The sequence below is a fragment of the Ranitomeya imitator genome, chromosome 2, assembly GCF_032444005.1.
Source record: "Ranitomeya imitator isolate aRanImi1 chromosome 2, aRanImi1.pri, whole genome shotgun sequence".
Taxonomy (NCBI): Eukaryota; Metazoa; Chordata; class Amphibia; order Anura; family Dendrobatidae; genus Ranitomeya; species Ranitomeya imitator.
Genome location: NC_091283.1, coordinates 303,978,564 through 304,002,349, shown reverse-complemented (window position 1 = coordinate 304,002,349; position 23,786 = coordinate 303,978,564). Strand labels below are relative to the sequence as shown.

The 23,786-nt window shown below is 45.2% G+C and overlaps 1 protein-coding gene across 1 annotated transcript in view; it reads left to right on the top strand.

Annotated features, from left to right (window-relative positions):
• Window positions 1-2,220: 2,220 nt before the first annotated feature.
• LOC138666939 (zinc finger protein 182-like) overlaps window positions 2,221-23,786 on the top strand; it is an 84,344-nt gene continuing 62,778 nt past the window's right edge. The window contains exon 1 of the mRNA XM_069755134.1: window positions 2,221-2,280. The gene's annotated coding sequence lies outside the window, so the exon portion shown is untranslated. The remainder of the gene's footprint in view (window positions 2,281-23,786) is intronic.

Sequence of the window (23,786 nt, the reverse complement as noted above, 5' to 3'; positions counted from 1 at the left end):
CCTTCCCCGTGCCCTACCATTTTTTCCTGAGTCAGACGGTTTTGGTGTTGTTTTTATTATCTATTTATTTTTTCTGTTTTTAATTTCATGTTGTCTTTTTTCTTATATTACCAGTAATTTTGGTGCTCTCGGCTCCTTCTATGAATATGCTTTCTGGCCCTGCCATACATTATCTGACTGATGCCACCACCATTCCCGTGATCGGATTCACGTTATATGTCATGGACAAGAAATGGGACTCTCCTTTCAAATCATCAAGACGGACATTTGCGGCTTTTCCGAAAATGTTGATTCTTTACATTATGGTGTGACTTATCATTTAAATTATGTCTTGTCTTGATGTTTGTTATACATTTCTGTATTGGGTCCTTTTCCTCTTTTTTTTCCCCCTCCCCTGTCTCTCCTGGGTGGGTGGTATGACTCTGTTGCACTCACTTGGGGTGGCCGTGCGTGTCGCACTGCGGTCCGTTGCACCCTGGTGTGGACCGGCGTCCATAGGTCTCGTGCGCACGCTCAGGGAGCTTTTTTTCGCTCCCCGCGCGTGCGCAATTGGCCGGACGCCGTGCTCCACGGCCAGGACCTGCCGGACGCAGTGCGCACGTGCCAACGGTGCCGCCGTGATTGGCTGGGAGCGGCCATGTGAGCAGGGTCAGGGGCTATTAGAAGGTCCTGGAAGACACCATTAGTTCATCCCCCTGAGGAAGCGGCTGCGTGTTGATGCGAAACGCGCGTCGGGGTCCACCGCCCGGCTGTCTCCCCACTTCGCCCTCACTGTTGGTAAGCCCGGTCCTCATTACTTATCTTTCATTTTAGCAGCGGTTGTTTTTTCCTACTGAGGGACACTGCTTTTGGGCCACGGGCACCGGCCACTGAGCTTGGCTCACTGCGGCATGTACATTTATGGGTGTCTGCTCTTATATTACTTTCTCCTATGACCCCATTGGGATATGGACTTTGGGATATGTGCAATTGTTATTGAGCTGCGCCGTTTGTGACATGCCTATTGCAGTGCGCCTGCTCTTACGTTACCCTTTCCTTCTCTTTTTGTTACGTTGGAGGAGGGGAGGTTGTGCCATTTTCCACTGTGGGGGTACCATCTGTGGGTGTATTGTGGGGAGGAGGGTTCCAGCATCTCCAGGCATTTCATCCTTGTATGTTACTGCATAATATTAGTGATGTTTCATTCCACGTTGTATTTATACCATTTATTAAATAAACATTTGTGATATTTTTTCATCAATGCTCCGTATCGTTCTCCTTTTCAAAATAGATCTTTATATTTCTGGGTCAGGGAAAAATTATTTTTGTCCACTAAAATGTTTTAGATCTAAATTTTTCAATTTCACAGAGTAAAATGGAGCCACAATTTATACGGAAATTTGTCCCCAAACCCGAGGTCAGAAATGAGTGCACACGGCCGGGCTCCAATGGGGAGAGTCACTATTTTGCTTTTGGAGCAGTACTTTGGCAGTCCTCACTTGTGGGGGTTAATTACAAAGCCCCCAATGTGTGTGAAGACATATAACCCCCTAAAGTGACCCCATTTCGAACACTGTACCCACCAGGGAAATCATCTCAGGGTGTTATGGGCATTCTTATTCCACCGGTGTCACTGATTTCTTTACCACTGAGTTGTGAAGATAATATTACATTTGTTCTGAGGCGCAGCGAGGGGTTCAGCTCAGGGGGAAACATCTGAGTGGGCTCCTAACCCGGTGTCATGGTGGTACCTCACCTGCCCTCTCAGCACCTCCTGTTGCCTGTTGTACCTCACACTTGTGTCTCTGACTCTTCCATCAGCTGCTCCAGTTCTGGGGACTTCCTTGTAGTAGTACTTGGTGTCTTCCAGCTGTCCAGCCTGTCCTCTCCACCAGTGGCTCTCGTGAAGACCTGGTGGACACCTAGTTACACCCTCCAGGGTAAGCCCGGCCCATTGTGTAGTGGGTCCACATCCACCAGTGATACACCAACTAACTTCACACCTCCCAACTTTTGAAGCACAGATCATGAGGTGCACATAGCGGCAGATTTTAGTCTCGCCCCAATCCACGCACATTTACCACTTCTTTCTGCTCTGACAGGAGGAGTTGTCAGAGGGGCGCTGGTAGAGAGGGAAATGCAGCAGACACTTGAGGCTGCAGGGTGGAGAGCACAGCAGAGTCCAGCATACACTGAGGCCCCTGATCATGTGACCCCTGACTCCTCCCCTCCTGTGACCTCATCACAGGTCCTGTGCGCACAGAAAAGCCATATATGTGAAGTGCGGCCCTGCGGGTTGAGGTAAGCGCTGGAGATTCCCCATTACTGAGGGGGGACATTAACCCCTTCAGCACTGAGACTCTTTTGGTGTCGCTGTGTGGTGTGAGCAGTGATGTGGAGCTTACTCTTTGCCACGTGGGGTTTTTTTTTGCCTTCCTCTGGATCAACATGTTGGGGCATGTTAGGTTAGGCTATGGGTGAACTAGATGGACTTATAGTCTTCCTTCAACCTTAATAGCTACGTTACTATGTTACACAGGCATAGCTGGGGTTTTGGTTCAGGGGGTGAAGCTTCTGAGTGGCCCCTAACCAGGTAACCTTGATTACAGCTCGGTGACGCCCCCTAAGGCCGGGATCACACACGCGAGATACGGCCGAGTCTCGCATAGTAATCCCCGGCCCTGCCGCCTGCACTCCGGAGCGGAGCGTGCGGCTCCATGTATTGCTATGCGACCGCACGCTCCGGAGTGCAGGCAGCAGGGCCGGGGATTACTATGCGAGACTCGGCCGTATCTCGCATGTGTGTGATCCCGGCCTAATACTGGAGGAGAACCTCAGCAGATGACCGCGCTGTTACTGAAAATAATCTCTATATAAAGACCAACATGGATATTACCGCCATATGGTCAGTGGTAGATACCAGCCCTACAGCACATATATGAGATCACAGCACAGTTATAGATGTGACTTACCACTGATGTTCTTTTTGATGGAATCGTTCACTTTTCCCATCTTTTCCATCTGGCCCAGACCGACATGACAACTTCTTCCAGCCAGGACTCGCCTGCAGAGAATACAACAAAGACACGTTTCACTTCTCATATTCCAGCCCCATCACCATCTATTCCCAACCTGCACAAACTCCTCATCCTGCTGATACCCCAATACTGAGCCACTGCTGCCGTATGTGTCCTTATTACTGCACCTGATACCCCAATATTGAGCCGCTGCTGCCGTATGTGTCCCTATTACTGCACCTGATACCCCAATACTGAGCCGCTGCTGCCGTATGTGTCCCTATTACTGCACCTGATACCCCAATATTGAGCCGCTGCTGCCATATGTGTCCTTATTACTGCACCTGATACCCCAATACTGAGCCACTGCTGCCGTATGTGTCCTTATTAATGCACCTGATACCCCAATACTGAGCCGCTGCTGCCGTATGTGTCCTTATTACTGCACCTGATACCCTAATACTGAGCCGCTGCTGCCGTATGTGTCCTTATTAGTGCCCCTGATACCCCAATACTGAGCCGCTGCTGCCGTATGTGTCCCTATTACTGCACCTGATACCCCAATACTGAGCCGCTGCTGCCGTATGTGTCCCTATTACTGCACCTGATACCCCAATACTGAGCCGCTGCTGCCGTATGTGACCCTATTACTGCACCTGATACCCCAATACTGAGCCACTGCTGCCGTATGTGTCCCTATTACTGCACCTGATACCCCAATATTGAGCCGCTGCTGCCATATGTGTCCTTATTACTGCACCTGATACCCCAATACTGAGCCACTGCTGCCGTATGTGTCCTTATTAATGCACCTGATACCCCAATACTGAGCCACTGCTGCCGTATGTGTCCTTATTACTGCACCTGATACCCTAATACTGAGCCGCTGCTGCCGTATGTGTCCTTATTAGTGCCCCTGATACCCCAATACTGAGCCGCTGCTGCCGTATGTGTCCCTATTACTGCACCTGATACCCCAATACTGAGCCGCTGCTGCCGTATGTGTCCCTATTACTGCACCTGATACCCCAATACTGAGCCGCTGCTGCCGTATGTGTCCCTATTACTGCACCTGATACCCCAATACTGAGCCGCTGAGGCTGTATGTGACCCTATTTCTGCACCTGCTGTGTGGTTTTCTGTGCCTTCTAAATTCTAAAGCAACCCTTTAGAATATTGTAATGCCAGGTGCAAGTGCCCTAGAAAACAGTACCCACATTTTCCCCCCTAGAAAGTAATAATTCCCCCTGTGTGCCCCTTTGACAGTCACAGTAACCTGAGTTTCCCTATAATAATAAGTGCCCACTTTACAGTTTATAATGTCTTGAGACTCCCCCCTGTACAGCTCCCCAATGCACAGTATGATGCTCTCTTATACACAGTATAATGCCCCCTCACTGTATATATACTGACCCCTTAGTATCCCCCAAACGGTTTGATAGCTCCAACCGTGTATCTCCACACTGTATGATGGCCCCCTAGATAGCCTCCATATAGTATAATGCACGAGACAATCCTCAATATAGTCCTCAATATAGTATAATGCACTCCCCATAGGCAGACTCTATATAGTATAACACACTCTCCATAGGCAGATTCTATATAGTATAATACACTCCCCATAAGCAGACTCTATAGTATAATGCAGTCCTTAAAGGGAACCTGTAACCAGTTTTGGCCTATATAAGTTACGGCAATCACCTTTCAGGGCTGATATAGAGCATTCTATAATGCTGTATATCTGCCCCCAACCCGACCTGTAAGAGAAGAAAAAGACCTTTTATTATAATCACCTGTAGGGCAGTCCAATCTGAGGGATGTCGCAGGTCAAAGAGCCCCGGCATCTGCGCACTGCAGTACTTTGCTCTGCCCTCAACAGGGCAGATAAGTACTCCAGAGCAGGATGTTGGGGAGCCTGTGTGGATGAAGCAGTGATGCATCATCCACATGAAGCAAGCAGGAGGACGGTGATCATAAGAAGATGGGAGGCGCTGGGCCAAAAAGAGCGACACCCCTCGGACCAGACCGCCCCGCAGGTGAGTATAATAAAAGTTATTTTTCTTCTGTTACAGGCCGGGTTGGGGGCTACATTCCATTATAGAATGCTGTAGATAAGCCCTGAAAGGTGATGGTTGTATCTCTTATCGGCCAAACCCGGTGACAGGTTCCCTTTAATATAATTCACACCCATAGGCCGCCTCTATAATATATTGCAGCCCCAAATATAATGCACCCCTATAGGCATCCTCTATAGCGTTTTTCAGCCCCTAATATAATTCACCCCCATAGGCAGCCTCTAGCATAATGCACCCCCTAATATAATGCACCCCCATTGGTAGCCTCTATAGTATAATTCAGCCCCTAATATACAGCACCCCATAGGCAACCTCCATAACATAATTCAGCCCCTAATATAATGCACCCCATAGGCAGCCTCTGTAGCATAATGCAGCCTTAATATAATACACCCGCATAGGCAGCCTCTATAGTATAATGCAGCCCTTAATATAGTGCACCCCGATAAGCAGCCTCGATAGCATTATACAGCCCTAATATAATGCACCCCCATAGGAAGCCTCTATAGCATAAATCAGCCCCTAATATAATGTACTCCCATAGGCAGCCTCTATAATATAATGCAGCCTTTGATATAATGCACCTCTGTAGGCAGCCTCTATACTATAGAGTCTATAGCATAATGCAGCCCCTAATATAATGCACCCCCATAGGTAGCCTCTATAGCATAATGCAGCCCCTAATATATTACACCACTATAGGCAGCCTCTATAGTATAATTCAGCCCCTAATATAATGCCCCCCATAGGCAGCCTCTATAGCATAATTCAGCCCCTAATATAATGCACCCCCATAGGCAGCCTCTATATCATAATTCAGCCCCTTATATAATGCAGCCCCCATAGGCAGCCTCTATAGCATAATTCAGCCCCTACTATAATGCACCCCCATATGCAGCCTCTATAGTATAATGCACCCCCATAGGCAGCCTCTAGCATAATTCAGGCCCTAATATAATGCACTCCTATAGGCAGCCTCTATAGCATAATTCAGGCCCCAATATAATGCACCCCCATAGGCAGCCTCTATAGTTTAATGTAGCCCTTAATATAATGCACCCCCATAGGCAGCCTCTATAGCATAATTCAGCCTCTAATATAATGCACCCCCATAGGCAGCCTCTATAGCATAATGCACCCCCATAGGCAGCCTCTATAGTTTAATGCAGCCCTCAATATAATGCACCCCCATAGGCAGCCTCTATAGCATAATTCAGCCTCTAATATAATGCACCCCCATAGGCAGCCTCTGTAGTATAATGCAGCCCTTAATATAATACACCCGCACAGGCAGCCTCTATAGTATAATGCAGGCCTTAATAAAATGCACCCCCATCGGCAGCCTCTATAGTATAATGCAAATGTAACGGGGTCTGCCGTGCTGGAGTACCTCTTTTCCCTTCCCCCATGACGGCACACCTGAGAGAGGGGGTCCGCCCAGCCAGGACAGGAAACCCTACTGAAAATAAAAGGGCGGTACCTCTCCCTTGCTTCAGTTGGGTTTCCTGTCCTGACAGGGACCCTCTTACTGAACACGGCGGTTCACTTACCCAGGTCCCGTCCCGGCGTGGAAGAATCAGGCAGCGCCTGTGCGTCGGGTTCGGGAGTCTGGAAGCGCCGTCCGCAGGTCCCCCGGGTCTCTGCGTCCGAGCGGGCGTTGAGCAGCATGGTCAGAGGGCTGTGTTCCCTTCCATGGCTGCCACGCCGCCCTCCCCTCTCTGCCGGCGTCCAGGTGCGGCAGACGAAACTTCATAATAACTCCCCGACGGAAGTCTCAGCAGGAACAATCTGCCCTAGAAACCGAGATCTTGGGACTTGTCCACAAAAAGGTTCTTCAGGAAGTCCCGGTTCAGGAGGAAGGAGAGGGGTTTTACTCCCCCCTCTTCTTGATCCAAAAACCGGATGGTTCTTGGAGAACTATTATAAATCTAAGGAAGCTCAACCAATCCATAGAGAACTACACTTTCAAGATGGAGTCTATAAACACGACCATAAAACTTCTCTTCCAATACTGCTTCATGGCAGTAATAGACTTAAAGGATGCTTACTACCATATACCAATACATCAGGAATATCGGAAATACTTGAGGGTAGCTCTCTATATTCAAAATCAGGTAAAGCATTTTCAATATACAGCTCTTCCATTCGGCCTGTCTACAGCCCCCAGAGTTTTCACCAAAGTGATGGTGGAAGTGATGTCATACCTCCGGTCCCGGGATGTAGTAATTGTCCCATATCTGGACGATTTCCTGGTAATAGGGAGCTCAGAGTCCCACTGCACTCATCAAATATCAGTGGTAACATCAACTCTAATGGAGCTGGGTTGGATAATAAACATCCCCAAATCCAGACTACTGCCAGTAAAAATACAGTCCTTCCTGGGGTTAATACTGGACTCCGAGCGTCAGCTCTGCCTCCTTCCACAAAACAAAGTGGACAAGATAATAAACCTGACCAGTACAGCAATACGTCAACCCGCAATGACTCTCAGAAAGGCGATGTCCCTTCTAGGCTCGTTAACATCGTGTATACCGGCAGTAGAATGGGCACAATTCCACCTAAGACATCTACAGTGGGAAGTTCTCTCAGCTCAAAGACTGTTAAGAGGGCATTTAGAAGGAAATCTATGTCTCTCCCTGAGCGTAAGGGATTCCCTAGCTTGGTGGACTGTAGAACACCACCTGACAAAGGGCGTCCGGTGGAAAAATCCGGTCATAGACATCATCACGACCGACGCAAGCGGTACAGGTTGGGGAGCTCATCTGAGATCTCACTCTGTACAAGGTACCTGGTCCATACGAGAAAAAAACTATGGATCAAACGAAAAAGAGCTATGGGCAGTGGAGAAAGCCCTAAGACATTTTCTCCCTTTACTCCAGGGTCGCCATACTCGAATCCTAACAGACAATCGAGCAGTGGTGGCGTATGTCAATCATCAGGGGGGAACGAGGTCCAAAGGCCTCATGAATGCGTCAAAACTCCTCTTCCAACTGGCGGAACAACACCTGTTATCTCTGTCGGCACTACACATCAGGGGCATAGAAAGCACTCAAGCAGACTTCCTGAGTCGCAGAGGCTTAAGACAGGGGGAATGGTCCTTAAACCCCCAGATATTTCAACAAATAGTCCAAGCCTGGGGCTCACCAGAAATAGACTTGTTTGCCAATTCTCACAACAAAAAAGTCAGAAAATTCTGCTCCTTGAATCCAAGAGAACATCCCTTCGCAGTAGATGCCCTACTAATACCTTGGAAGTTTTCTCTGGCCTACGCATTCCCCCCGATAGTGATGATCCCAGCTGTGATCCGGAAGATCAGAGAGGATCAGGCGAGGATTATCCTCATAGCTCCATTTTGGCCAAGGAGACCATGGTTCTCCCTTCTAAGACAGATGTCGGTAACAGATCCATGGATTTTGCCAGACATTCCGGACCTACTAACCCAGGGCCCAGTAACCCACTCTCAGGTGAAGGGCTTCCATCTGGCAGCCTGGAATTTGAGAGGGCGTTACTAAGTCGCCATGGATTCTCACCAGGTTTAATCTCCACCCTGTTGAAAAGCAGAAAACCCATAACTTCTAGAATCTATGGCAGGACATGGAAAAAATTTCTTGACTTCCTGGGTGAACCATTGGGGGAGGTGGCTCCAGTGGGTCCTATCCTAGAATTTCTGCAAGCAGGATTACATCTTGGGTTAGCAACCAGCACCCTTAAAATTCAGGTTTCAGCCTTGGGGGCCCTGTATAACTGTAATCTTGCCTCAAATAGATGGGTCTCACGATTCATAAAATCTTGCAGTAGATCTCGTCCGGTCGTTATCCCAAAAATCCCTCCTTGGGATCTAAATTTGGTCTTAGAAGCTCTAACTAAACACCCTTTCGAGCCCTTACAGGAGTTATCACCTAAGTTACTTACCCTTAAAACAGTTCTTCTAGTAGCCCTAACATCGGCACGTAGGGTAAGTGATTTGCAAGCCCTGTCAATATCCCCTCCTTATACTCAGGTTTTTGATGACAGGATCGTTCTAAGACCAGACCCGGCTTATCTCTCCAAGGTGGTTCTAAAGTTCCATAGGACTCGAGAGATTACCTTACCATCTTTCTGTAGTAATCCCAAAAATCCAGGGGAACAAAAGTTCCACATGCTAGATGTGAGAAGATCTATGTTACAGTACATATCTATGACTAGTCAGTGGAGGAAAGACCAAACCCTATTCATAGCCTTTCAGGGTAGCAAAAGAGGGTGTGGGGTAGCTAAAAGTACTATTGCTAGATGGATTAGGGAGGCCATTAGTTTATCCTACTCTGCGGGTGGCACTCCGGTTCCTGAAGGCATCAAGGCTCACTCTACCAGAGCCATGGCTACCTCCTGGGCGGAAAAGGCTGAGGTATCAATTGATCAAATTTGCAAGGCTGCTACCTGGTCCTCACCCTCAACTTTTTTCAAGCACTACCGGCTAGACCTTTCCTCCTCTGCTGACCTAACCTTTGGTAGAAGGGTACTCCAAGCGGTGGTCCCTCCCTAAGGTTTCATTCTACAAAAGTCTCTCAGGTGTGCCGTCATGGGGGAAGGGAAAACACCAGGGTTACTTACTGGTAACAGGTTTTTCCGGAACCCATGACGGCACCTGTATATTCCCCCCCTTTATCACCTTTTCGGTGTGCACTATTGTTTTGGGTGCTTTTTTAGTTAATATGATGTGGTGTTGGATTGCCATGTGTACTAACCAGGGGGGCCTCTCATGCTCTGAAAACCAACTGAAGCGAGGGAGAGGTACCGCCCTTTTATTTTCAGTAGGGTTTCCTGTCCTGGCTGGGCGGATCCCCTCTCTCAGGTGTGCCGTCATGGGTTCCGGAAAAACCTGTTACCAGTAAGTAACCCTGGTGTTTCAGTACCATCCCGTGTTTCAGGAGGTCCACTCTGCTTTGGCTGGAGTTGGAATGAAGGACGCTGGCTGGAATTCCTTGATTACATGGGCGCATATTATTATTATTATTATTATTATTTATTATTATAGCATACAAAAGATCACTGCGTCTCCACATATTTCCAGTATGACAACACTTTACTCACAGGACACAGAATATATATCACACAGATACAGAAGGCAGGCCAATTGAAAAGCGGCAGGCCAGACATGCATTACCATAGCCGCAGGTGGCCGGAGCCTGCCGATATTTACTGTGGGAATTACAAGGGTGGGGAAGGTCAAAAGGGGAATATCTTGTCCTCTCTGCCCAGGGGGGCAGCCTGTGGGCTGATGCATTAGGGACATGTATCTCACCTGGAACCTATTATACATACATATAACTGCACAACATATTCTTGGTGCGGTGGGGTTCCGTAACAGCAACCTTTAATATAATGCACCCCTATAGGCAGCCTCTATAGCATAATGTATCCCCTAATATAATGCACCCCCATAGGCAGCCTCTATATCATAATTCTGCCCCTAATATAATGCACCACTATAGGCAGCCTCTATAGTATAATTCTGCCCCTAATATAATTCACCCCCATATGCAGCCTCTATATCATAATTCTGCCCCTAATATAATGCACCACTATAGGCAGCCTCTATAGCATAATGCAGCCCCTAATATAATGCAGCCTCTATAGCATAATGCAGCCCCTAATATAATGCACCACTATAGGCAGCCTCTATAGCATAATGCAGCCCTTAATATAATGCAGCCTCTATAGCATAATGCAGCCCCTAATATAATGCACCCTCATAAGCAGCCTATAGATCTTAATTCAGCCCCTAATATAATGCACCCCCATAGGTAGGCTCTATAGAATAATTCAGCACCTAATATAATGCACTCCTATAGGCAGCCTCTATAGCATAATTCAGCCCACAATATAATGCACCCCATAGGCAGCCTCTATAGCAGGGGTCCCCATCTCCAGTCCTCAAGGCCCACCAACATGTCATGTTTTCAGGATTTCCTTAGTCTTGCCCAGGTAATAATTGCATCACCTGTGCAATAGGAAATCCTGAAAACATGACCTGTTGGTGGGCCTTGAGGACTGGAGTTGTGGACCCCTGCTCTATAGTATAATGCAGCCCTTAATATAATGCACCCCCATAGGCAGCCTCTATAGCATAATTCAGCCCCCAATATAATGCACCCCCATAGGCAGCCTCTATAGCATAATTCAGGCTCTAATATGATGCACCCCCATAGGCAGCCTCTATAGTATCATGCAGAACTTATTATAATACACCCGCATAGGCAGCCTCTATAGTGTAATGCAGCCCTTAATAAAATGCACCCCCATAGGCAGCCTCTATAGTATAATGCAACCTTTAACCCCTTTCTGCCATTAGACGTACTATTCCGTCCATGTGGGGTGGGCCCTACCTCCCAAGGACGGAATAGTACGTCATAGGCGATCGGGGGGATCGCGGCCAGGTGTCAGCTGCTTATCGCAGCTGACATCTGGCACTATGTGCCAGGAGCGGTTACGGACCGCCCCCGGCACATTAACCTCCGGCACACCGCGATCAAAGATGATCGCGATATGTCGGTGGTACAGGGAAGCATCGCGCAGGGAGGGCGCTCCCTGCGGGCTTCCCTGAGACCCCCGCAGCAACGCGATGTGATCGCGTTGCTCCGGGGGTCTCCTATCTTCCTCCCTGCAGCAAATCACGGATCCAAGATGGCCGCGGATCCGTGTCCTGCAGGGAGGGAGGTGGCTTACCAAGTGCCTGCTCAGAGCAGGCACTTGGTAACGCTGCAGCGCTCTGAGACAGATCAGTGATCTGACAGAGTGCTATGCAAACTGTCAGATCACCGATCTGTATTGTCCCCCCCTGGGACAAAGTAAAAAAGTTAAAAAAAAATTTTTTACAAGTGTGTAAAAAAAAAAAAAAAAAAAAAAATCCTAAATAATGAAAAAAAAAATAATTATTATTCCCATAAATACATTTCTTTATCTAAATAAAAAAAACAAAACAATAAAAGTACACATATTTAGTATTGCCGCGTCCGTAACGACCCGACCTATAAAACTGTCCCACTAGTTAACCCCTTCAGTAAACACCGTAAGGAAAGAAAAAAAAACGAGGCAAAAAACAACGCTTTATTATCATACCGCCGAACAAAAAGTGGAATAACACGCGATCAAAAAGACGGATATAAATAACCATGGTACCACTGAAAGCGTCATCTTGTCCCGCAAAAAACGAGCCACCACACAGCAACATCAGCAAAAAAATAAAAAAGTTATAGTCCTCAGAATAAAGTGATGCAAAAATAATTATTTTTTCTATGAAATAGTTTTTATCGTATAAAAGCACCAAAACATAAAAAAAATGATATAAGTGAGGTATCGCTGTAATCGTACTGACCCGAAGAATAAAACTGCTTTATCAATTTTACCAAACGCCTAACGGTATAAACGCCTCCCCCAAAAGAAATTCATGAATAGCTGTTTTTTGGTAATTCTGCCTCACAAAAATCGGAATAAAAAGCGATCAAAAAATGTCACGTGCCCGAAAATGTTACCAATAAAAACGTCAACTCGTCCCGCAAAAAACAAGACCTCACATGACTCTGTGGACTCAAATATGGAAAAATTATAGCTCTCAAAATGTGGTAACGCAAAAAATATTTTTTGCAATAAAAAGTGTCTTTCAGTGTGTGACGGCTGCCAATCATAAAAATCCGCTAAAAAACCCGCTATAAAAGTAAATAAAACCCACCTTCATCACCCCCTTAGTTAGGGAAAAATAAAAAAATTAAAAAAATGTATTTATTTCCATTTTACCATTAGGGTTAGGGTTAGGGCTAGGGTTGGGGCTAGGGTTGGGGCTAGGGTTAGGGCTAGGGTTAGGGCTAGGGTTGGGGCTAGAGTTGGGGCTAGGGTTATGGTTAGGGCTAGGGTTAAGGCTACAGTTAGGGTTAAGGCTACAGTTAGGGTTGGGGCTAAAGTTAGGGTTAGGGTTTGGATTACATTTGCGGTTGGGAATAGGGTTAGGGGTGTGTCTGGGTTAGAGGTGTGGTTAGGGTTACCGTTGGAATTGGGGTTAGGGGTGTGTTTGGATTAGGGTTTCAGTTATAATTGGGGGGTTTCCACTGTTCAGACACATCAGGGGCTCTCCAAACGCGACATGGCGTCCGATCTCAATTCCAGCCAATTTTGCGTTGAAAAAGTAAAACAGTGCTCCTTCCCTTCCGAGCTCTACCGCGTGCCCAAACAGGAGTTTACCCCAACATATGGGGTATCGGCAACAACTTTTGGGGTCCAATTTCTCCTGTTACCCTTGGGAAAATACAAAACTGGGGGCTAAAAAATAATTTTTGTGGGGAAAAAAAGATTTTTTATTTTCATGGCTCTGCGTTATAAACTGTAGTGAAACTCTTGGGGGCTCAAAGTTTTCACAACACATCTAGATAAGTTCGTGGGGGGGTCTAGTTTCCAATATGGGGTCACTTGTGGGGGGTTTCTACTGTTTAGGTACATTAGGGGTTCTGCAAACGCAATGTAACGCCTGCAGACCATTCCATCTAAGTCTGCATTCCAAATGGCGCTCCTTCCCTTCCGAGCCCTCCCATGCGCCCAAACGGTGGTTCCCCCCCACATATGGGGCATCAGCGCACTCAGGACAAATTGGACAACAACTTTTGGGGTCCAATTTCTCCTGTTACCCTCGAGAAAATACAAAACAGGGGGCTAAAAAATAATTTTGGGGGGAATTTTTTTTTATTTATTTTCACGGCTCTGCGTTAGAAACTGTAGTGAAACACTTGGGGGCTCAAAGTTCTCACAACACATCTAGATAAGTTCCTTGGGGGGTCTAGTTTCCAATATGGGGTCACTTGTGGGTGGTTTCTACTGTTTAGCTACATTAGGGGCTCTGCAAACGCAATGTGACGCCTGCAGACCATTCCATCTAAGTCTGTATTCCAAATGGCACTCCTTCCCTTCCGAGCCCTCCCATGCGCCCAAACGGTGGTTCCCCCCACATATGGGGTATCAGCGCACTCAGGACAAATTGCACGACAACTTTTGGGGTCCAATTTCTCCTGTTACCCTCGGGAAAATACAAAACTGGGGGCTAAAAAATAATTTTTGTGGGAAAAAATTTTTGTTTTCTTTTTACGGCTCTGCATTATAAACTTCTGTGAAGCTCTTCGTGGATCAAAGTGCTCACCACACCTCTATATAAGTTCCTTAGGGGGTCTACTTTCCAAAATGGTGTCACTTGTGGGGGGTTTCAATGTTTAGGCACATCAGTGGCTCTTCAAACGCAACATGGCGTCCCATCTCAATTCCTGTCAATTTTGCATTGAAAGGTCAAACGGCGCTCCTTCCCTTCCGAGCTCTCCCATGTGCCCAAACAGTGGTTTACCCCCACATATGGGGTATCAGAGTACTCTGGACAAATTGTGCAACAACTTTTTGGTTCCAATTTCTTCTCTTACCATTGGGAAAATAAAAAATTGGGGGCGAAAAGATAATTTTTGTGAAAAAAAATGATTTTTTATTTTTACGGTTCTGCATTATAAACTTCTGTGAAGCACTTGGTGGGTCAAAGTGCTCACCACACCTCTATATAAGTTCCTTAGGGGGTCTACTTTCCTAAAACGTGTCACTTGTGGGGGGTTTCAATGATTAGGCACATCAGTGGCTCTCCAAACGCAACATGGCGTCTCATCTCAATTCCAGTCAATTTTGCATTGAAACGTCAAATTGCACTCCTTCGCTTCCAAGCTTTGTCATGAGCCCAAACAGTGGTTTACCTTCACATATGGGGTATCGGCGTACTCAGGACAAATTGTACAACAAGGTTTGGGGTTCATTTTCTCCTGTAACCCTTGGTAAAATAAAACAAATTGGAGCTGAAGTAAATTTTTTGTGAAAAAAAGTTAAATGTTAATTTTTATTTAAACATTCCAAAAATTCCTGTGAAACACCTGAAGGGTTAATAAACTTCTTGAATGTGGTTTTGAGAACCTTGAGGGATGCAGTTTTTAGAATGGTGTCACACTTGGGTATTTTCTATCATATAGACCCCTCAAAATGACTTCAAATGAGATGTGGTCCCTAAAATAAAATGGTGTTGTAAAAATGAGAAATTGCTGGTCAACTTTTAACCCTTGTAACTCCCTAACAAAAAAAAATTTTGGTTCCAAAATTGTGCTGATGTAAAGTAGACATGTGGGAAATGTTACATATTAAGTATTTTGTGTGACATATCTCTGTGATTTAATTGCATAAAAATTCAAATTTGGAAAATTGCGAAATTTTCAAAATTTTCGCCATATTTCCGTTTTTTTCACAAATAAACGCAGGTAATATCAAAGAAATTTTACCACTGTCATGAAGGACAATATGTCACGAGAAAACAATGTCAGAATCACCGGGATCCATTGAAGCGTTCCAGAGTTATAACCTCATAAAGGGACAGTGGTCAGAATTGTAAAAATTGGCCCGGTCCATAACGTGCAAACCACCCTTGGGGGTAAAGGGGTTAATATAATGCACCCCTATAGGCAGCCTCTATTGCAAAATTCAGCCCCCAATATAATGCACCCCCATAGGCAGCCTCTATAGTATAATTCATCCTCTAATATAATGCACCCCCAAAGGCAGCCTCTATAACATAATGCAACCTTTAATATAATGTACCCCCATAGGCAGGCTCTAGCATAATTCAGCCCCTAATATAATGCACCCCCATAGGCAGCCTCTATAGCATAATTCAGCCTCTAACATAATACACCCGCATAGGCAGCCTCTATAGTATAATGCAGCCCTTAATAAAATGCACCCCCATAGGCAGCCTCTATAGTATAATGCAACCTTTAATATATTGCACCCCCATAGGGAGCCTCTATAGCATAATGCAGCACCTAATATAATACACCCCCATACGCAGCCTGTATAATATAATGCAATTTTTAATATAATGCACCCTGTGATGCAGTGACCCCTGTTACAGCTAATGGGCGCTGTGTGAATGCTTCAGGATGCACTTGGAGGCACAATTCTGATGGTGAATTAGGGACTTGCATTATTGTAAATGGCCGGTATGTTTCTCTGCGCTGTAAGCCCAAAATTATACGGTTATGCTGGGACTTATAGTTTCACAAGTGTTTGTTGTGTTTACTTATAAGAGGGGCTTACAGGGTTAGTCAAAGTGCTGTGTGGGAATTGACTAACCACACATGCACCACCCATCCATGGGGGATGGTTACAACCATATAATGTGACTGAGGTCTGGTCACATTGTCAGAGTGTATGGACCTGAGTAGTCTGTGTTGTAGGTCCTGAAAGAGGTCAGGTCTATGTTGGAAGCTCCGGCGAGTGGAGACTTCCTGAAGAGCACGTGGAGAGACCATGGACCTGGATGGTCGGCATTGGAAGCTCTTGTGAGTGGAGACTTCCTGGAAGCACCTGAAAATATTTAAAATTGAGAGTCCTCAGATGGTAACAAATTGCAAGCTTTCGAGACTACACAGGTCTCTTCATCAGGCAAAGACTAAAACATATTCTGAAGAATCACATATTTATGCACAACATGGCATAGAAAAAAAAAAGGGAAAAACCATGGATATATATGACAGGTGACATGAAGCAGAATTACCATGGGTGATAAACAGTTACGTCCATAAATATTGGGCCAATTCTTAGATAAGGATTGTTTTATTGTCCTGTGATTAGGATCTCTGTTGTGATGACCCCACATGGTCTGAGGGGCAAGTTCCTTAGTTGATGTAAAAAGACATAAATCCGTGCGACACATTCATTCCTGCAGTGTGAGTGTCAAAGGTCGTCATCAGTTTATATTCCTAGAGTCTTCTGTCTTTCTGCGATTTGAAGCTACCTTTTAACACAAGTGTGTAATTTTCCCACTCACCCCCAGGTAATCTGGGTGTCTTTTCCCTTGTAGACCCTAAATCTGTGTGCTTACCCTAGGGTACTCTTGTACACTTTTGTACAGTTTAATTCCATACCTGGCCCTTTTACTGGGCAGGTATTGTTGAAATTTTAGCCTCCCTTTGAAATGAACCAGAGATTCATTTATAGTGATGTCCCTTTGGAGGTTGTCCATCTCAGCAAATTTTCTACTGAAGTGTTCAACCACTGGCCTAATTTTATATAGATTATCAAAGTTCGGATCATCTCGGGGAGGACACTGCGCATTATCACCATAATGCAATCATTTTTGGATCTCTTCAAATCATGTACTTGTTATGGCCATACAGAATATTGGTACTATATCATACAAAAAAACACCCTAACCATAATGGGTGAAAAAGAGGCATAAGCAGATGTAATATATTTAAAACATAATATTTTATTATTAGACAAAAAACATAAAAAAAAATAAATAAGACAAGGAATTGCCACTTTATTTATTTTTTATTTTTATAGGGCTGGTTCCCATAAATATATATAAATATTTGGAAGGTGCTATAGTGTCATGCAGCTTTGTCCATTTCCTTTTTTCCTTGTGCTTGTTCCATTAGTCATTTTTTTGAAATTCCTTGTCTTGTTTTTTTTTTTTAATGTTTTTTGTCTAATGATAAAATATTATGTTTTAAATATATTACATCTGCTTATGCCTCTTTTTCACCCATTATGGTTAGGGTGTTTTTTGGTATGATATTGTATAACTGGAGGTGGTGAGTCCACTTTTCTTTTGGATTTTGGTTATGTATAAGAATATTGGTACTGTAGAGATTATAAGTACTGCAGTATTGCCGAAGCTCTTGTTTTCGGATTATGCCCTTATGCAGCACAATTCCCCAAAATGTCATCATCTCTGCTGCATCTACAGGGGCCCATCTGATGTACGATGACGTGGGATTTTGGGTGAAAAATAGATGGGCATACAAGTTTGTCTGGGCCACCATAAGATTTATTATTTCCTCACTGAAAAATAATTTAAAGAATTCAATTTCATTGAGGCCAGTGGTGTCAAACTGGATTCTTTAGCTGCTGATCAAATCCGGAATGATGGGCTGATAATTTTCGAGAGATGCAATCTACAGTCATGGCCAAAATTTTTGAGAATGACACCAAAATTATATTTTCTCATGATCTGCTGCCCTCTGGGTTTTATTAGTGTTGGTCTCATGTTTATATCACATACAGAAATATAATTGCAATCATATTATGAGTACCAATAGGTTATATTGACAGTTAGAATGAGTTAATGCAGCAAGTCAATATTTGCAGTGTTGATCCTTCTTCTTCGAGACCTCTGCAATTCTCCCTGGCATGCTCTCAATCAACTTCTGGACCAAATCCTGACTGATAGCAGTCTATTCTTGCATAATCAATGCTTGCATTTTGCCAGAATTTGTTGGTTTTTGTTTGCTCACCCGTCTCTTGATGATTGACCACTAGTTCTCAATGGGATTAAGATCTGGGGAGTTTCCAGGCCATGGACCCAAAATCTCTATGTTTTGTTCCATGAGCCATTTAGTTATCACCTTTGCTTTATGGCAAGGTGCTCCATCCTGCTGGAAAAGGCATTGTTGGGCGCCAAACTGCTCTTGGACGGTTGGGAGAAGTTGCTCTTGGAGGACATTGTGGTACCATTCTTTATTCATGGCTGTGTTTTTAGGCAAGACTGTGAGTGAGCCGATTCCCTTGGATGAAAAGCAACCCCACACATGAATGGTTTCAGGATGCTTTACAGTTGGCATGAGACAAGACTGGTGGTAGCGCTCACCTCTTCTTCTCCGAATAAGCTGTTTTCCAGATGTCCCAAACAATCGAAAAGGGCATTCATCAGAGAAAATGACTTTGCCCCAGTCCTCAGCAGTCCACTCCCTGTACCTTTTGCAGAATATCAGTCGGTCCCTGATGTTTTTTCTGGAGAGAAGTGGCTTCTTTTCTGCCCTCCTTGAAACAAGGCCTTGCTCAAAGAGTCTCCACCTCACAGTGCGTGCAGAAGTACTCACACCAGCCTGCTGCCATTCCTGAGCAAGCTCGGTACTGCTGGTAGTCCGATCCCGCAGCTGAAACAGTTTGAAGATATGGTCCTGGCGCTTGCTGGTCTTTCTTGGGCGCCCTGGAGCCATTTTGACAACAATGGAAGCTCTCTCCTTGAAGTTCTTGATGATGCGATAGATTGTTGACTGAGGTGCAATCTTTGTAGCTGCGATACTCTTCCCTGTTAGGCCATTTTTGTGCTGTGCAATGATGGCTGCGTGTGTTTCTTTAGAGATAACCATGGTTAACTGAAGAGAAACAATGATACCAAGCACCAGCCTCCTTTTAAAGTGTCCAGTGATGTCATTCTTACTTAATCATGACTGATTGATCGCCAGCCCTGTCCTCATCAACACACCTGTGTTAATGGATCAATCACTGAAACGATGTTAGCTGCTCCTTTTAAGGCAGGACTGCAATGATGTTGAAATGTGTTTTTGGGGTTAAAGTTCATTTTCTGGGCAAATATTGACTTTGCCAGTACAGTAATTGCTGTTAAGCTGATCACTCTGACATTCAGGAGTATATGCAAATTGCCCTTAATATAATGCAGCCTCTATAGCATAATGCAGCCCCTAATATAATGCACCCTCATAAGCAGCCTATAGATCATAATTCAGCCCCTAATATAATGCACCCCCATAGGTAGGCTCTATAAAATAATTCAGCCCCTAATATAATGCACTCCTATAGGCAGCCTCTATAGCATAATTCAGCCCCCAATATAATGCACCCCATAGGCAGCCTCTATAGTATAATGCAGCCCTTAATATAATGCACCCCCATAGGCAGCCTCTATAGCATAATTCAGCCCCCAATATAATGCACCCCCATAGGCAGCCTCTATAGCATAATTCAGCCTCTAATATGATGCACCCCCATAGGCAGCCTCTATAGTATCATGCAGAGCTTATTATAATACACCCCCATAGGCAGCCTCTATAGTATAATGCAGCCCTTAATAAAATACACCCCCATAGGCAGCCTCTATAGTATAATGCAACCTTTAATATAATGCACCCCTATAGGCAGCCTCTATTGCAAAATTCAGCCCCCAATATAATGCACCCCCATAGGCAGCCTCTATAGCATAATTCAGCCTCTAATATAATGCACCCCCATAGTCAGCCTCTATAGTATCGTGCAGCACTTATTATAATACACCCGCATAGGCAGCCTCTATAGTATAATGCAGCCCTTAATAAAATGCACCCCCATAAGCAGCCTCTATAGTATAATGCAACCTTTAATATAATGCACCCCTATAGGCAGCCTCTATTGCATAATGCAGCCCCTAATGTAAAGCACCCCGATAGGCAGCCTCTGTAGAACAATGGAAATTTTAATATAATGCACCCACATAGGCAGCCTCTATATAGTATAATACACTCCCCATAAGCAGACTCTATAGTATAATGCAGTCCTTAAAGGGAACCTGTAACCAGTTTTGGCCTATATAAGTTACGGCCATCACCTTTCAGGGCTGATATAGAGCATTCTATAATGCTGTATATCGGCACCCAACCCAACCTGTAAGAGAAGAAAAAGACCTTTTATTATAATCACCTGTAGGGCAGCCCAATCTGAGGGATGTCGCAGGTCAAAGAGCCCCGACATCTGCGCACTGCAGTACTTTGCTCTGCCCTCAACAGGGCAGATAAGTACGCCTGCGCAGGAGCGCGACGTCGGGGAGCCTGTGTGGATGAAGCAGTGATGCATCATCCACATGAAGCAAGCAGGAGGACGGTGATCATAAGAAGATGGGAGGCGCTGGGCCAAAAAGAGCGACACCCCTCGGACCAGACTGCCCCATAGGTGAGTATAATAAAAGTTATTTTTCTTCTGTTACAGGTCGGGTTGGGGGCTACATAGCATTATAGAATGCTGTAGATAAGCCCTGAAAGGTGATGGTTGTATCTCTTATCGGCCAAACCTGGTGACAGGTTCCCTTTAATATAATGCACCACCATAGGCCGCCTCTATAATATATTGCAGCCCCAAATATAATGCACCCCTGTAGGCATCCTCTATAGCATTTTTCAGCCCCTAATATAATTCACCCCCATAGGCAGCCTCTAGCATAATGCACCCCCTAATATAATGCACCTCCATTGGCAGCCTCTATAGTATAATTCAGCCCTTAATATACAGCACCCCATAGGCAACCTCCATAGCATAATTCAGCCCCTAATATAATGCACCCCATAGGCAGCCTCTGTAGCATAATGCAGCCTTTAATATAAGGCACCTCCCATAGACAGCCTCTATAGCATAATTCAGCCCCAATATAATGCACCCCCATATGCAGCCTCTATTGTATAATTCAGCCCCTAATATAATGCACCCCCATAGGTAGACTCTATAGTATAATGCAGCCCTTAATATAGTGCACCCCGATAAGCAGCCTCGATAGCATTATATAGCCCTAATATAATGCACCCCCATAGGAAGCCTCTATAGCATAAATCAGCCCCTAATATAATGCACTCCCATAGGCAGCCTCTATAACATAATGCAGCCTTTGACATAATGCACCCCCATAGGCAGCCTCTATAGCATAATTCAGCCTCTAATATAATGCACCCCCATAGGCAGCCTCTGTAGTATAATGCAGCCCTTAATATAATACACCCGCACAGGCAGCCTCTATAGTATAATGCAGGCCTTAATAAAATGCACCCCCATCGGCAGCCTCTATAGTATAATGCAAATGTAACGGGGTCTGCCGTGCTGGAGTACCTCTTTCAGTACCATCCCGTGTTTCAGGAGGTCCACTCTGCTTTGGCAGGAGTCGGAATGACGGACGCTGGCTGGAATTTCTTGATTACATGGGCGCATATAAAAGATCACTGCGTCTCCACATATTTCCAGTATGACAACACTTTACTCACAGGAGACAGAATATATATCACACAGATACAGAGGGCAGGCCAATTGAAAAGCGGCAGGCCAGACATACATTACCATAGCCGCAGGTGGCCGGAGCCTGCCGATATTTACTGTGGGAATTACAAAGGTGGGGAAGGTCAAAGGGGGAATATCTTGTCCTCTCTGCCCAGGGGCACAGCCTGTGGGCTGATGCATTAGGGACATGTATCTCACCTGGAACCTATTATACATACATATAACTGCACAACATATTCTTGGTGCAGTGGGGTTCCGTAACAGCAACCTTTAATATACTGCACCCCTATAGGCAGCCTTTATAGCATAATGTAGCCCCTAATATAATGCACCCCCATAGGCAGCCTCTATAGCATAATGCAGCCCCTAATATAATGCACCACTATAGGCAACCTCTATAGTATAATTCAGCCCCTAATATAATGCACCCCCATAGGCAGCCTCTATATCATAATTCTGCCCCTAATATAATGCACCATTATAGGCAGCCTCTATAGCATAATGCAGCCCCTAATATAATGCAGCCTCTATAGCATAATGCAGCCCCTAATATAATGCACCCTCATAGGCAGCCTATAGATCATAATTCAGCCCCTAATATAATGCACCCCCATAGGTAGGCTCTATAGCATAATTCAACCCATAATATAATGCACTCCTATAGGCAGCCTCTATAGCATAATTCAGCCTCCACTATAATGCACCCCCATAGGCAGCCTCTATAGTATAATGCAGCCCCTAATATAATGCACTCCTGTAGGCAGCCTCTATAGCATAATTCAGCCCCAATATAATGCACCCCCATATGCAGCCTCTATAGTATAATTCAGCCCCTAATATAATGCACCCCCATAGGTAGACTCTATAGCATAATGCAGTCTTAATATAATACACCCGCATAGGCAGCCTCTATAGTATAATGCAGCCCTTAATATAGTGCACCCCGATAAGCAGCCTCGATAGCATTATACAGCCCTAATATAATGCACCCCCATAGGAAGCCTCTATAGCATAAATCAGCCCCTAATATAATGCACTCCCATAGGCAGCCTCTATAACATAATGCAGCCTTTGACATAATGCACCCCCATAGGCAGCCTCTATAGCATAATTCAGCCTCTAATATAATGCACCCCCATAGGCAGCCTCTGTAGTATAATGCAGCCCTTAATATAATACACCCGCACAGGCAGCCTCTATAGTATAATGCAGGCCTTAATAAAATGCACCCCCATCGGCAGCCTCTATAGTATAATGCAAATGTAACGGGGTCTGCCGTGCTGGAGTACCTCTTTCAGTACCATCCCGTGTTTCAGGAGGTCCACTCTGCTTTGGCAGGAGTCGGAATGACGGACGCTGGCTGGAATTTCTTGATTACATGGGCGCATATAAAAGATCACTGCGTCTCCACATATTTCCAGTATGACAACACTTTACTCACAGGAGACAGAATATATATCACACAGATACAGAGGGCAGGCCAATTGAAAAGCGGCAGGCCAGACATACATTACCATAGCCGCAGGTGGCCGGAGCCTGCCGATATTTACTGTGGGAATTACAAAGGTGGGGAAGGTCAAAGGGGGAATATCTTGTCCTCTCTGCCCAGGGGCACAGCCTGTGGGCTGATGCATTAGGGACATGTATCTCACCTGGAACCTATTATACATACATATAACTGCACAACATATTCTTGGTGCAGTGGGGTTCCGTAACAGCAACCTTTAATATACTGCAACCCTATAGGCAGCCTTTATAGCATAATGTAGCCCCTAATATAATGCACCCCCATAGGCAGCCTCTATAGCATAATGCAGCCCCTAATATAATGCACCACTATAGGCAACCTCTATAG